This window comes from Thermobia domestica, chromosome 7 (genome assembly GCF_964235325.1).
Source record: "Thermobia domestica chromosome 7, izTheDome1.hap1.1, whole genome shotgun sequence".
In the NCBI taxonomy this organism is placed as follows: Eukaryota; Metazoa; Arthropoda; class Insecta; order Zygentoma; family Lepismatidae; genus Thermobia; species Thermobia domestica.
In genome coordinates, this window is record NC_137460.1 from 200,075,175 (window position 1) to 200,087,939 (window position 12,765).

Genomic DNA, 12,765 nt, shown 5'->3' on the forward strand with positions numbered 1-12,765 from the left:
TAAGGGATTTAAATTTGTTTCAGATTCAAATGTATTCATGAAGGAAATACATGCTTGGCGTAATACTTCAACATCCTGTGCACAATATTTGATGAGTTCTTTTTTCATTTTAAAGGTATCGTTTCGATGTTCAGTATACCATTGGAGAAACTTGCGTCTTTCGTCTAATTTCATGGTGTCTGCTCCATAATATCTAATGTCTGGAAGTGTACCTTCATATGTTTGGTTCTCACGTCGATTGAAAAAGTGTGGGAAATATCCTTTGTACGATTGAAGACCAAATGCACCACTTAATTTACTTAAGGGCATAGGAAGAAAGCTTAGTGAATCAATGAATGTTACGTTTCCTATTTTAAGAGATAGAATTTTCGCCCCACTCATGATTACTTCTGGAGTCCAATTCATCTTCTCAACCATGGTCTTAATGATGAAATGTGCATCACAGCACTTAGAATTATGGGCCACACATGTTATTGATTTAATGTTTGGACGTCGCTGTTGAAAATGTTTTAGAAAGTCTTCTATTACATTTTCTCCGTCAAATATATTTTCTCGTTTTCCACAAACGATACAATTATTTTTGATGTTGTTGTCTTCATAACATCTGTAACATGCATGTTGACTAACAAAGACATTAGGTATATGCTCATATATGTTTGCGTCCTCCTCTTCTATTTTTGTATCTTGTGTACATTTAATATCATAAAACAAAATCATAACTTTCTTCTCCATGATAATTTTTTCTTTGGCTTTTTTGATTTTCTTCTTTCATTCACTTTCATCTAACATTCATGATTGGGTGGTATTATGGCGTAGCAAATGTTGCAATAAGTTTCTCCACATACGTGAGATCCTTTTTCTTTTACTACATAAATTTTCAAACACTGGGCACAACATTTCACAGTTGAACATAAAGGTTTTCCATTTTGATAAGGAGCTGACTTATGATAGTCATAGCATGACTGTCCATAAAATTCTCGATTACATTCATTGCAAGTAATATGAGCTTCTTTAAAATCACATGGTTTTGATAACATCGGTAACATACAGCTGTACAATGTTTCAAATGTGCATGCTTGTTTTCATATTTCTTATGACAACTTTCGCAATAATAACTACAGCTAAAACATGCTGTCAAGCTTTCAATGACGTTGTAGTGGTTATCTATGATCAGTAAATTTAAAGCAGTTCTCTCATTATCACTTGGTGGAGCTTCAAACATAACATCACTTCCTGAAAAGCCCCTATACACTGTGATTTTATAATCCTTTAAATATTCCTGAAATTTACGAATTTCAGGAATTCCACCACCATGACTGAGATCTACATCAGCAGATTCACACAGGTCTTCTGCTTCTTTTTCAATTATATATTTATATTGATTTACATATCTATTGTATTCGGCTTGATTTCTTCCCTTGTATTTTTTAAATCCAATGGCAACGACAATTGCATGTGCTAAACACCTTGTACTTTTGTTCTTAATTGTAACAATACCACATTTTGCCTTTACATATCCCTCGGTGTTCATAATATGTTGTTTCAATCCACCTTGTCCTGTGGGCATACGTACATGATGAAAATTCACGATGCAATCTTCATTTATAAGAAAAGCCGCATTACTTTGCAGTACTTTTTCATAACTTGTCCATAGAACTTCTGCTGAGAGATTTCTTGCTTCTCTAAACGATAACTAAAAAGGGCGATATCCTTCTTTCTCATTTGTTATTGTTATTCCTACGTAATCATGCTGGTCCACATTACCTAGCAAATAATCTATTAAAGCCCGTAGACTTGTTTCAATTGCAGTAAAAGGATTTTCACCTGCACGCACGGGGGATAGACGGAATCTTAGCATTGTACCCTCCATATTGTATCTTCTGTATTGTCTTCTGCGTTCTTCTATTATATGAAATTTATTGTTTTCATCATTACGCCTGTTATTTCCAAATCCTACTTGTACATTTGAGTTTCGTTCTGCTTCAAATACGGATAACAACTCGTCCATTCTTTTTTCTATTTCGTCTAAATCGATTTCTATTTCTGTATGTTCTGTATAAGCCTCTGCTAATATTTCCATAATTGATGGATATATTACTCCTTGTTGTTGTTCTTCTTCTTTTCCAGGATTAGAAAATAAATTGGTAATCCATTTTTCTAGCTCAGTTTCGTAGAACTCTTTTCTTCTGTCTTCTTCTTCTCTTCCTCATTGTAAGTCTCTCCTATTATTTGGGAGAACGTTAGATTTAGCAATTTTTCTTCTTCATTTGTTCTTTCGTCGACTTCTTCTTCTTCTTCTTTTGCTTCTTCTTGTAAACATTTTCTAATTTGGGCAATACGGCCAGATGCTTCCTCTTCTTCTTCTCTTATCATTCTATTACCTGCACTTTCCAATATTTCTAATAGTTCTTCTTCATATTCTTCTTTTTCTTCTGCAATTCGAATTTCACTCACTGCATCTCTTTCTTCTTCTTCGGTATTGATGATCATTTCTTCTTCTTTTTCTTATTATTCTTCTTCTTCTATGAGTTCTTCCTTCTTTTGTGTACCTTTCATGATGATCTTCTTCTATTCCGATTACGGCATATATTTCTCTTAGAAGAACTTGCGTCTCTTTATTTACTACGATCTCCTCTTCTTCTTCTTCTTCTATGTCATTAATAAATGCAGTAATCTCCTAATAACTCTTGCGTACACTTGTTTTCCATTTTTACCCCCCAGATGTATATACGTAATGCAAAACAAAAATTTTCCAATATGTATATGTAAATAGTGGATATATAAGTATTATTTAAAATGGAATATAAATAAAAGTGCTTTAAAAGAATATATGAATAAATAAAAAGGGCTATATATAAGTAATTAACAAAGGAATAATAATATCAGGAAGGATAAGGAAAGCCTAATACACGTATCTTTATTTGTATTCAACCTAAAATAAAAAAAGAAATGCATCTGGTTACTTATAACCATATTCCAAATAAATATACAGTATATACACATAGATTTCAATTCGTTATACGGAAAAAGCAGAAAATTCAAAGGAAAAAACAGCATACCTTTTAAGTAGTTAAAATGAATTGTAACTTTTTTATTCGTATTCCCTGGAAGTGAAACAAATGTATGTTCACAGTTTGCTTCACGTGTGTTGTCTAATGTATAAACGTTCTGTACGTGAATTTTATACTTATTCTTTCAGAGTTTCAGCGACCACGAAAAATATGTATTTGACACTAATATCGGCCATTATGGGGGTCACAGGTTCAAAATCCTGTTCCCACCAAGGGAACTTTGTGGTGGACAAACACCGTGTACGTTGAGGGTCCCAGGTTCAAACTCCTGTTCCCACCAAATGAATTTTGTGGTGGACAAACACCGTGTACGTAGAAGGTCCTAGGTTCAAAATCCTGTTTTCACCAAGTGAATTTTGTGGTGGACAAACACCGTGTACGTGATTTCCTCCCACTTTCTTCATTCCAACATTTCATTCATTTCTCATCATCACCGTCTCCATTAGCATAACCGACATAGCTGTGGGACGTAAAATTCAAAGATTTCATTATATTGTTTCTCTCGTTCCATATTTTTTATTCTATCATCATTCACTTACGGGGACACGATGGTTTAGTACTTGGTGGTCCTTGATTTGCTCTTAGCTCGAGGGCATAGTTTCTGAACATATTTCGGCACCTTTTCATCAGGGGCCTCTGTGGCTCAGTGATAGAACGTTCACCTCTGGTGTATGAGGATCACAGGTTCAAAATCCTGTTCCCACCAAGTGAACTTTGTGGTGGACAAGCATTGTGTACGTAGATTTCCTCTGGGTTCTCCCGGAGCGTTCGCCTGTGATGCATGAGGCACCGTGTTCAAATTCTGCTCCAGACAAGTGAACTTTATAATAAACAAACACCGTATGAATGGATTTCCTTGGGAGTTCTCCCTTTCCCCCACTTTCTTGACTTCATCATTTCTCATCATCACTTTTCCCTCCAATAGTCTAGTAGGCATAACCGTGGGACTAAAACCCATTTTGTTTGATAACTTTTTCGACTCCATTAGTCTAGTAGGCATAATCGTGGGACGTAAAACCCATTTTGTTTGACAGCTTTTTCGGCTCCCTACCTCCATTTGCGTAATAGACATAACTGTGGGATGTCAAACCCATTTCTGCGATCGAAGCTTCCCAATTGATTGATTGATTTTCGTCTTTTCGTTATGTATTGAATAGCTATTTTGCATAGCATAGGGTAGCAATTTTAGACCTTTACCCTCAATCCTGTGATATTCAGTGATCGAAGCACTCCAATTTGATTGGTCTTCGTCTTTCCCCGACCCGTTCCTCCTGGGAAACCAAACAGCATACTTAATGTCTTAAAATATTCAATGCTTTCTCATCGAGAATCGAACCTGAACCCTAAATATGCTTTCATTTTGAAAGCTCTCTCATTGGAATCGAACGCAAGACCAGTACTTCACGATTTAGAGTTGCATGAAAAAAAAAAAAGAATTTCACGTATATAGCACTTCGTATTGATTTTAGCGTAGCATATGATATACATTGTTCGAAACTCTTCATTTCGAAGCACTATAATGCTTTCAAGTGTTCAATGCTCCCTTTCTCTCTCTCTCATCGAGAATTGAATCCGGACCAAAGTGGTATTAAAACGTAAATAACAAACATAAAAATAAATTTAAAAAATACAGCATCACATTATTATTATTATTATTATTATTATTATTATTATTATTATTATTATTATTATTATAGCATTACAAGATGGGCCTGGGGTTGATGGGGAGTGCTATCTGCTGAGAAGCTTCGATCATTTAAATATCACGTCTAGACATAAGCGTGGGACGTAAAATCCATTTTGTTTGATAGCTTTTCGGCTCTTTTCCTCCATTATCCACGTAGGCATAACTGGGACGTAAAACTCATTGATTTCATTTCTTTTTTCTCTCGTTTCGCATTTTTTATTCTATTATCATTACTTAAAGGTAAAGTGGTTCGATGTTCCAGGGGGCTCTCCCAAGCGCACACTACAGACAAATATTATAACATTTAAGACACATAATATTATTTAACATACAATTTAAAAAAAACTATCTTTTTTAACGCCCGATGTTCACTAACGTTTCTCACGGCAGTTGTTATCACTCGTTTAGGAGGGCTGTAGGTCAGTCTGTTGCTAGTTGCAATACGAATCATCAAAACATTTGGATATGTTATCTTATCTGTTGCTCTTTAAACTAAGCACTTTTTGAGACGGAATTCAATCTGCTAACAAACAGACATTCACATATATGTATGTATGTGTCTGTGTTTTCTTTAATGTTATAACCTGGACTCATACGAACTGAGCTATTAATAATTACACTTTATATCTTGTCCTTTCAACTGCCTTTATAACTAAATGAAGAAAGAACACACACACACACACACACACACACACACATATATATATATATATATATATATATATATATATATATATATATATATATATATATATATATATATATATATATATATATATATTACTTACCTATTTTAATAAGAACGTCCGGCATCACTGTTTGTTCACAGCTTACACTCAAGTATTTAGCGTTGAACACCAATGTTTTTACGCGGAAGAGGATCCACACACACGCGTTTACTCTTCTAAATCTGAATCACAAATGTTCTCTGTATACAGACACACACACACGTGTTTGCCTTAGAGAAACATGTCACAACAAGTTCGATCATGCTACCATAATCGAAAACATTTCGTTACAGTTTCAATACATAAGATAATATCTTTCACATCAAGACTTGGGAAAGTCATGTTTCATTTTGTTTATACAGGTATCTCTATGGGACTGTATTTCAATTCTAAATTTCGATGACGTAGTTTTTTGTGCTATGGGAATATGTTATATTGCAATATCTCATCATGGCTTTAACATAAGCAGCAAATTCATTTGGCATAATTTGATCTTTGATTTCTCTAAGTGATTTTAATTACTTGTCATAACATACATCATCATGTGAATATCCATATAACACTTTTCACATGCAATAAAACATCCTACGTTTTTAAAACCTTATGATATGCTATGAGAACCTTCCGCTATCAGAACATGATCAATCAATGGAATCCAATACGTTTTAAAACAATCATGAACTGCACTATTCGTCTTATCAACTCAATTTCCTGAGAAGGTTCCAGACGAAAATTTTCCACAAGGGTCATAAGCTACAGGCGTTTCGTGAGAATAAGACCAGGGCTAAATCCTCACGCTCTTCGCAGGAGGTCTGGGGGAGGTGTATGGGTATGTGTTTCGTTATGAGACTCATATATTGTTTAAACAAACATGAACTGCACCATTCGTCTTATCAACTCAATTTCCTGAGAAGGTTCCAGACGAAAATTTTCCACATGGGTCATAACCTACAGGCGTTTCGTGAGAATAAGACCAGGGCTAAATCCTCACGCTCTTCGGAGGAGGTCTGGGGGGAGCAGTGTATGAGTTTGTGTTTCGTTATGACTCATATATTATTTCTAATCTCACGTTTTTAAAAAATCATGAAATATAATATTAACCTTAGCAACTAAGACCAATTTCATACAATCTGCTGAGAAGCTTCGATCATTTGAATATCATGCCTTCAGTTCATAACCTACAGGCATTTCATGGGAATAGGACCAAGAAGCTAAATCGCTTATGCTGTTTGGCTTTCCAGGAGGAGCAGGGGTGACGGGGGCTCAAATAACTAGACAATATAACATGAGGAGACAATAAAGTCATGTTTCATCTTGTTTCTACATCTGGTAGGCGTCCAAGAGTATACTTCCTTATTCTAGCATAGCAACATACTGGTTTAGGCCGGGTTAGAGCCCTCTAATAACGGTTTTAGGGCCATAATTTTCCCACGCTTATGAACCCCCTCTATTCTACTTCTGTGTGCAATAATAATGAATAAAACCAAATTGACTTTCAATGAACCGATATATGTCGGAATGAGTATCTTAGATCTATCAAAAGTATTTAATGTATGTCTTCCATTATGATGTGATGAAGCCAAAATAGAAGTATGTTATACAGACACTTATAGTTATATATAACATATTCAAACAGAAGATACGTACGAGGACATGAGAAACTATATTGATTACTTCGACGCAAGTTATTACTCTAAGGATAACAGATACAAGATACCCCAGATCAATAAGAAAATACTTGGTAAGATGAAGGACGAGGTTAAAGGTATCATTATAGAAGAGCTTCTGGGTTTAAGATCTAAGATGTACTCAATAAAAGCACCTCAAATTAATCTAACAAAGACTTTAAAGGTAAGTTCGATAAGAAAAGTGTTGTAAGAAAGCCAAAGATGTAAAAATAGTGTTGTATACAAAGAACTTACATTTGACAAGTATAAAGACTGCTTGTTCAACCAAAGGAACTACTATAAGAAGATGAATTTGATAAGAAGTTATAAGTATGATATATATAGTATATAAGTAAATAAGTTAGCTTTAAGTTGTGTAGATGATAAGAGATGTGTTTTAAATGATGGGATGAATACCCTACCATGGGGTCATTACAAGAGAAGAGTTGTAGATGTAAGTTAGGTATAAGTTAGTTGTAGGTTTAGATATAAGTTAGGTATAAGTTAGTTGTAGTTGTAGATATATAAGTATACTTTATGGAATGTAAGTATAAAGTACCTCTGTGGACAGTAGGGGTCGTGGGGAGGGTGAGCTAAAACTGAGCTACCTTATCTACTGATGTCTATTTGTAATACACTTTCTTATACATTGAATATAGTTACTATGAACATATATGGTTATTTACGCTTGCCATGAATGGTGGTTATTGCAGTCAGCTAATTACACTAGTTAACAAATTTAAACTTTTTGTTTGTTACATGAGAAAAATCATCTGATCTTAAAGGAACTTTTTGCGCTGAATTCGAATATGCACTCGGTTTCTCTCCATCACGTACAGTTTTCCCGTAACAGAGGGATTTTCGGGAAATTACCTCAAAAATTTCCCTTTTTCAGATATTTTATTCCCCTAGCTCCTGTCCCCTTACATATAGTAACATAGAAATTATACCTAAGTATACCTTGATTTATATTTAATAAACCCTAAAAGTTCCGTAAAAATCGCTTTGTTCTTTATAGAGAAATAAATATATTTGTATGTATACTGTGTGCACTGTTTATTGCACCTGATAGTAATTCTTTCAGATCTCCTGAGTTGGGGTAAAAACGATTTGCTTTATTACTACAAACACAGACATAAAAATGAATATTTACAATAGTCAACAACACACTTGTATTGCTCTCTGTAAATTAGAAACGTGTATAAAAATAGAATGTACTTCCAACGTATATTTTTTTAAACGTAGAGTTCGACACAGATGTCTCTGCCGCGATACAAATGCTTCACACCCCGCCCTTCTTACATGCATTTCTTCGCCCCCTTCTTTCTAGCATCTGCTATGTTGCCACAATAGTCAGTTAAATTCTTGACACCGAGGAGGAAAGATAATTTAAAAGTCCTATGCGAATTTATGTTTCATATCGTTCTATCTCCTTTTCGCTGAAGTAAGTTCGGCAACTGCGCATGACACCTTTCATTATGACGCATATTGTTCTTTCCATGCTGAACTATAATTCGCTGAATAAAGTGTAGTGTTGCCAACGGCAGACAAAACCAGCAAAAATATACCTTTCAGAAGCAGGAGTATTCTGCAAGATTTCTTTCTAGAAAAATCATTGTTTAAAAAAATATATTAGCATACGACAATAGAGATTGGTGGTGTTGAAGTGTCTTTTTCTAAGTGCGCACGTTTTTCGAACTGTGGTGAAGACAGGCTTTTTTTTTTTAAAAAAAAAAGCTCGGAGTGTTTTTTTTAGTGTTGAAAGTTTTGTAAATAGTCTATTCCTAGTTTTTAAATTTTACGCTTGTAAAAACGTTTATTTGCACAATGCCTTCAGTGTTCTCTAAATTGAAAACAAAGACTTTACATAGCCAAGCGAGAGAAATTGTGAGTAATGTTCATTCATTTCTGAAGATGGAAGCTAGTGAAGGTGTTAATATTCCAATTAAACATTTTGGTAAAAGAGCGGCAGCTGCAACCGGGGTCCCGGAACGAACAATTCGAGGAATTGTGAAGGAAAGGGAAGTTCTTGAGTCGTCAGAAGGGCCCTCCACATCATTCTCTACTCCTGGAAAGAGAAGACCAAAACCAGCACCTAAATCTTCAGTGGACAATTTCGATGAATGTGTCATCCGTAGGTGTGTGTATGACTATGCTATTCGTGAAAAGCAAGTGCCAACACTTAGCAAATTGCACACGACATTACAAGAAGAATTGAATTTTGCGGGTAGTAAAGAGAGTTTGAGACGCTTACTGCATAAGCTGGGTTTTAAGTGGAGGAAGACACCAAATAATAGAACCATTTTAACCGAAAAGCAAGAGACACGTGCTCAAAGAACGCGTTTCTTGAGACAAATAAAGCATTTTAGGAGGGAAGAGCGACCAATCATATATGTAGATGAAACATACTTACATAGTTTCCATACTCCAGAATATGGTTGGTCAGACGATTCTGGCAAATGTTTTCGGGTGCCTATGTCCAAGGGACGACGTCTTGTGATAGTTCACGCCGGAGGTAAGGATGGGTTTGTTCCTAATGCTTTACTAATGTTTAAATCTAATTCGAAATCAGGGGACTACCACGATGACATGAACAGCGATAATTTCATGAAATGGCTTCGAGAAAAACTAATTCCTAATCTTTCACCCAGATCTGTTATTGTTTTAGACAATGCCTCGTATCACAACGCACAATTAAATCCTGACCCCACTCAAGATTCTTTAAAAAAAAGATATGCAAAGATGGCTTCAAGAAAAGGGGTTACTTTTCACGCCTGACATGACATGACCAGAGCTGTACGAATTAATCAAATTACACAAACCTAAACATGTAACCTACAAAGTTGACTCCTTGCTAAATGAATACGGACATTGTGTATTAAGACTCCCGCCATATCACCCTGAATTAAATCCAATAGAAAAAATATGGGCACTAGTGAAGAACTGGGTGGCATATCACAACACAACCTTTAATTTGGATGCGGTCATGCAGCTCGCACAATGCAAATTTGAGAGTGTCACAAGCGAAGAATGGGGCTCAAGGTGTCGTCTTGTGGAAGAGATCGAGAATGAGCTTATGGAGCGCGAGGGTCTGATAGATGAATATGAAGATAATGCTGCATCGGCACCTTTCGTAATTTACGTGGACCCTGAATCAAATGACAGAGCCTCGGAGATTGAGGAGGACTTCTCAGGAGACCCTGAATCAACCGACACGGCCTCGGAGATTGGGGAGGACTTGTCAGGAATAGAAGAATTAGTTTAATTAATGCGTGAAGTGTGCCATCAGTCTTAGCCTTAATATGTTTGTAGCCATTGTAATAAGGTAAGCTCTCTCTTTATTAATAGGCTGTACATGTTATTCATTTACGTTAGTGTAATTTTTTTTGTACAATGCTTGGTAGTTATTCTTTTGGATATTCAGATTGCAACACTGTGCTGTGCAACGATCGCGGCAGAAACAAGTGTGTTGGACTCTACAGTATATGTATATCTTAATACATATATATACAATTCTCCAAGTTTTTTCGTTTTGTTCATGAAATGGTTATCAATATTTGTTATCAAATGTAACAGATTGCAAAAGAAAGAAAGAATGGAATACAGACTCATTGCTGACAACAATGAACTAATGCAGTCTGAATTTTCCACTACGGTATCGTTTCCCCCCTCCCCCCGCGCATTTCTTTCTTTCTTGTGTTCTTGACACCTGGAGAGGGAGTTTCGTACATTTTTATATTGACGTGTGGTTTAACACTACTTCACTTTCAAAGTTGTCTTTGCTGCTCAGAGTGCTTTCATGTTTGATCTTAACGGCATTATACCCAACTAAGACCAGAAGTTTAGTTTGTGATCAGTACAATGGCGTCAAGAGGACGGCGTTCGTGTGTTAACTCACCAAATAGTTTTTGTTATGTGTGTGGCCAGTTTGTAGTTAAAGGACAGTGTAGATCCATTACGCCATCGGTGAAACTAGCATATTATATATATTTCGGATGTCGTGTGGGTGATCAGGACAAAACATGGGCACCCAATATAATTTGTGCGTCGTGCTACGTCACTTTACTTGAATGGGCCAAAGGGAAACGGAGGTTCATGAAATTTGCTGTACCAATGGTGTGGAGAGAACCCACCAACCATCTGGATGATTGTTATTTTTGTCTCACAGTAGTTAAGGGACATTCTAAAAAAAGCAAATACACAATAAGTTATCCCAACGTTAAATCCGCAATTAGACCTATTCCGCACGGGGATGAACTTCCACTTCCTGAGCCCCCTACCAACTGGTGTTGTAGACACCTGGGTCTTACCCCTTTTTCTTTTTTTCTTTCTTTTCTTTTTTCCCTCTTTCTGCTTGGTCCCCTTCAAGGCCTTCAACCTCCTTTATTCTTATTTTTTATGCGTTTCATCATTTTGGCATTACTGATACATTTGCCAATCACATGTCTGTCATGCGCTGGATTGCTTATCCACTGAAACTATCAGTTAATGTAACTATAAGTTATCACAAAGGGAACATGTAAATTTCCATCAAAAGGAACCACGTTAGCATCCAACCCAAATTGCATGACAGCTTCAAAGTTCATGATAACTTCAGTAATTGCGAAGCAGAGAAGGAACTAGGACAATTACAAAAACTTGTATAAGTCAAGGATGTGCACTCAAAGCGGCCTACGTCACATCTTGGCAATACTAACCCCCTATATAAACGCACTACACCTTTTATATTGGGTCAGTCTCTAGTGATCGGCTAAGAATTCTGCTGTTTGGTGCCGCCGTCGCCGTTGCCGCCGCCGCCTCCACTGTCAACCTTCATTATCAACACCAGCTGCCAGCATTACTCAGGTTGTATTGTTCACTTTCTAATTCTAACTCTTTTGAACTGAACAAGTTTCGTCCTCTCCATTGCCACATACATACTCCGAGTTCAAGATGTGTTCGCAGCCCGCTTTGGGACCTTTATAAGAAATGTAACTATTGAACAAATTTCCTAACTTACTTTATTCGTAGTATCTGGGAGAACTGTAGTTAATTTAGACTCCAATAAACTAGTAGTAGCAGAGGACAATTGTTTTTCAGTCATTTCAAAGAAAATTACTCGAATCCCTACTCCGAAGAGTTACCTGTAGCAGAGGCCGGACGCTCGGCACATCCTACCGACGCCCCTGCTACAACAAACCAAACTGGTGGCACCGATCAGGATTTTCTTATTGAATTGGCTGAATTGGATAATAACATACAACCTTGCAAAATTAGGAGGTGTTAAGTAGGCGGGTCCGGTCGGGCGGCCCCCTCCATCTAAGTGTTATAATTTGTTGAACTTGTTGATTAGTCTGAACCAGTAACTAGCCTGCAGTGACATACTATACCAAAATCTACCGGCACTTGAAGGAACATTAGATCTCTATTCTAATTTTGCGAACACCCTATATATGTGTGTGGCATATTTAATTCTCTATCAGAAGATCCCTTGAAGCAAGTCAGTGTTAAGTGTGGTGATAAATTTCAGTGTTCATTTCTTTTTTTAAGAAAAAGTGTCTCTTTGAAAAGCAAAAATATTCAGTGATTTAATATTCAGTTAAATTCAAGTGATACAAAATATATAAAATATA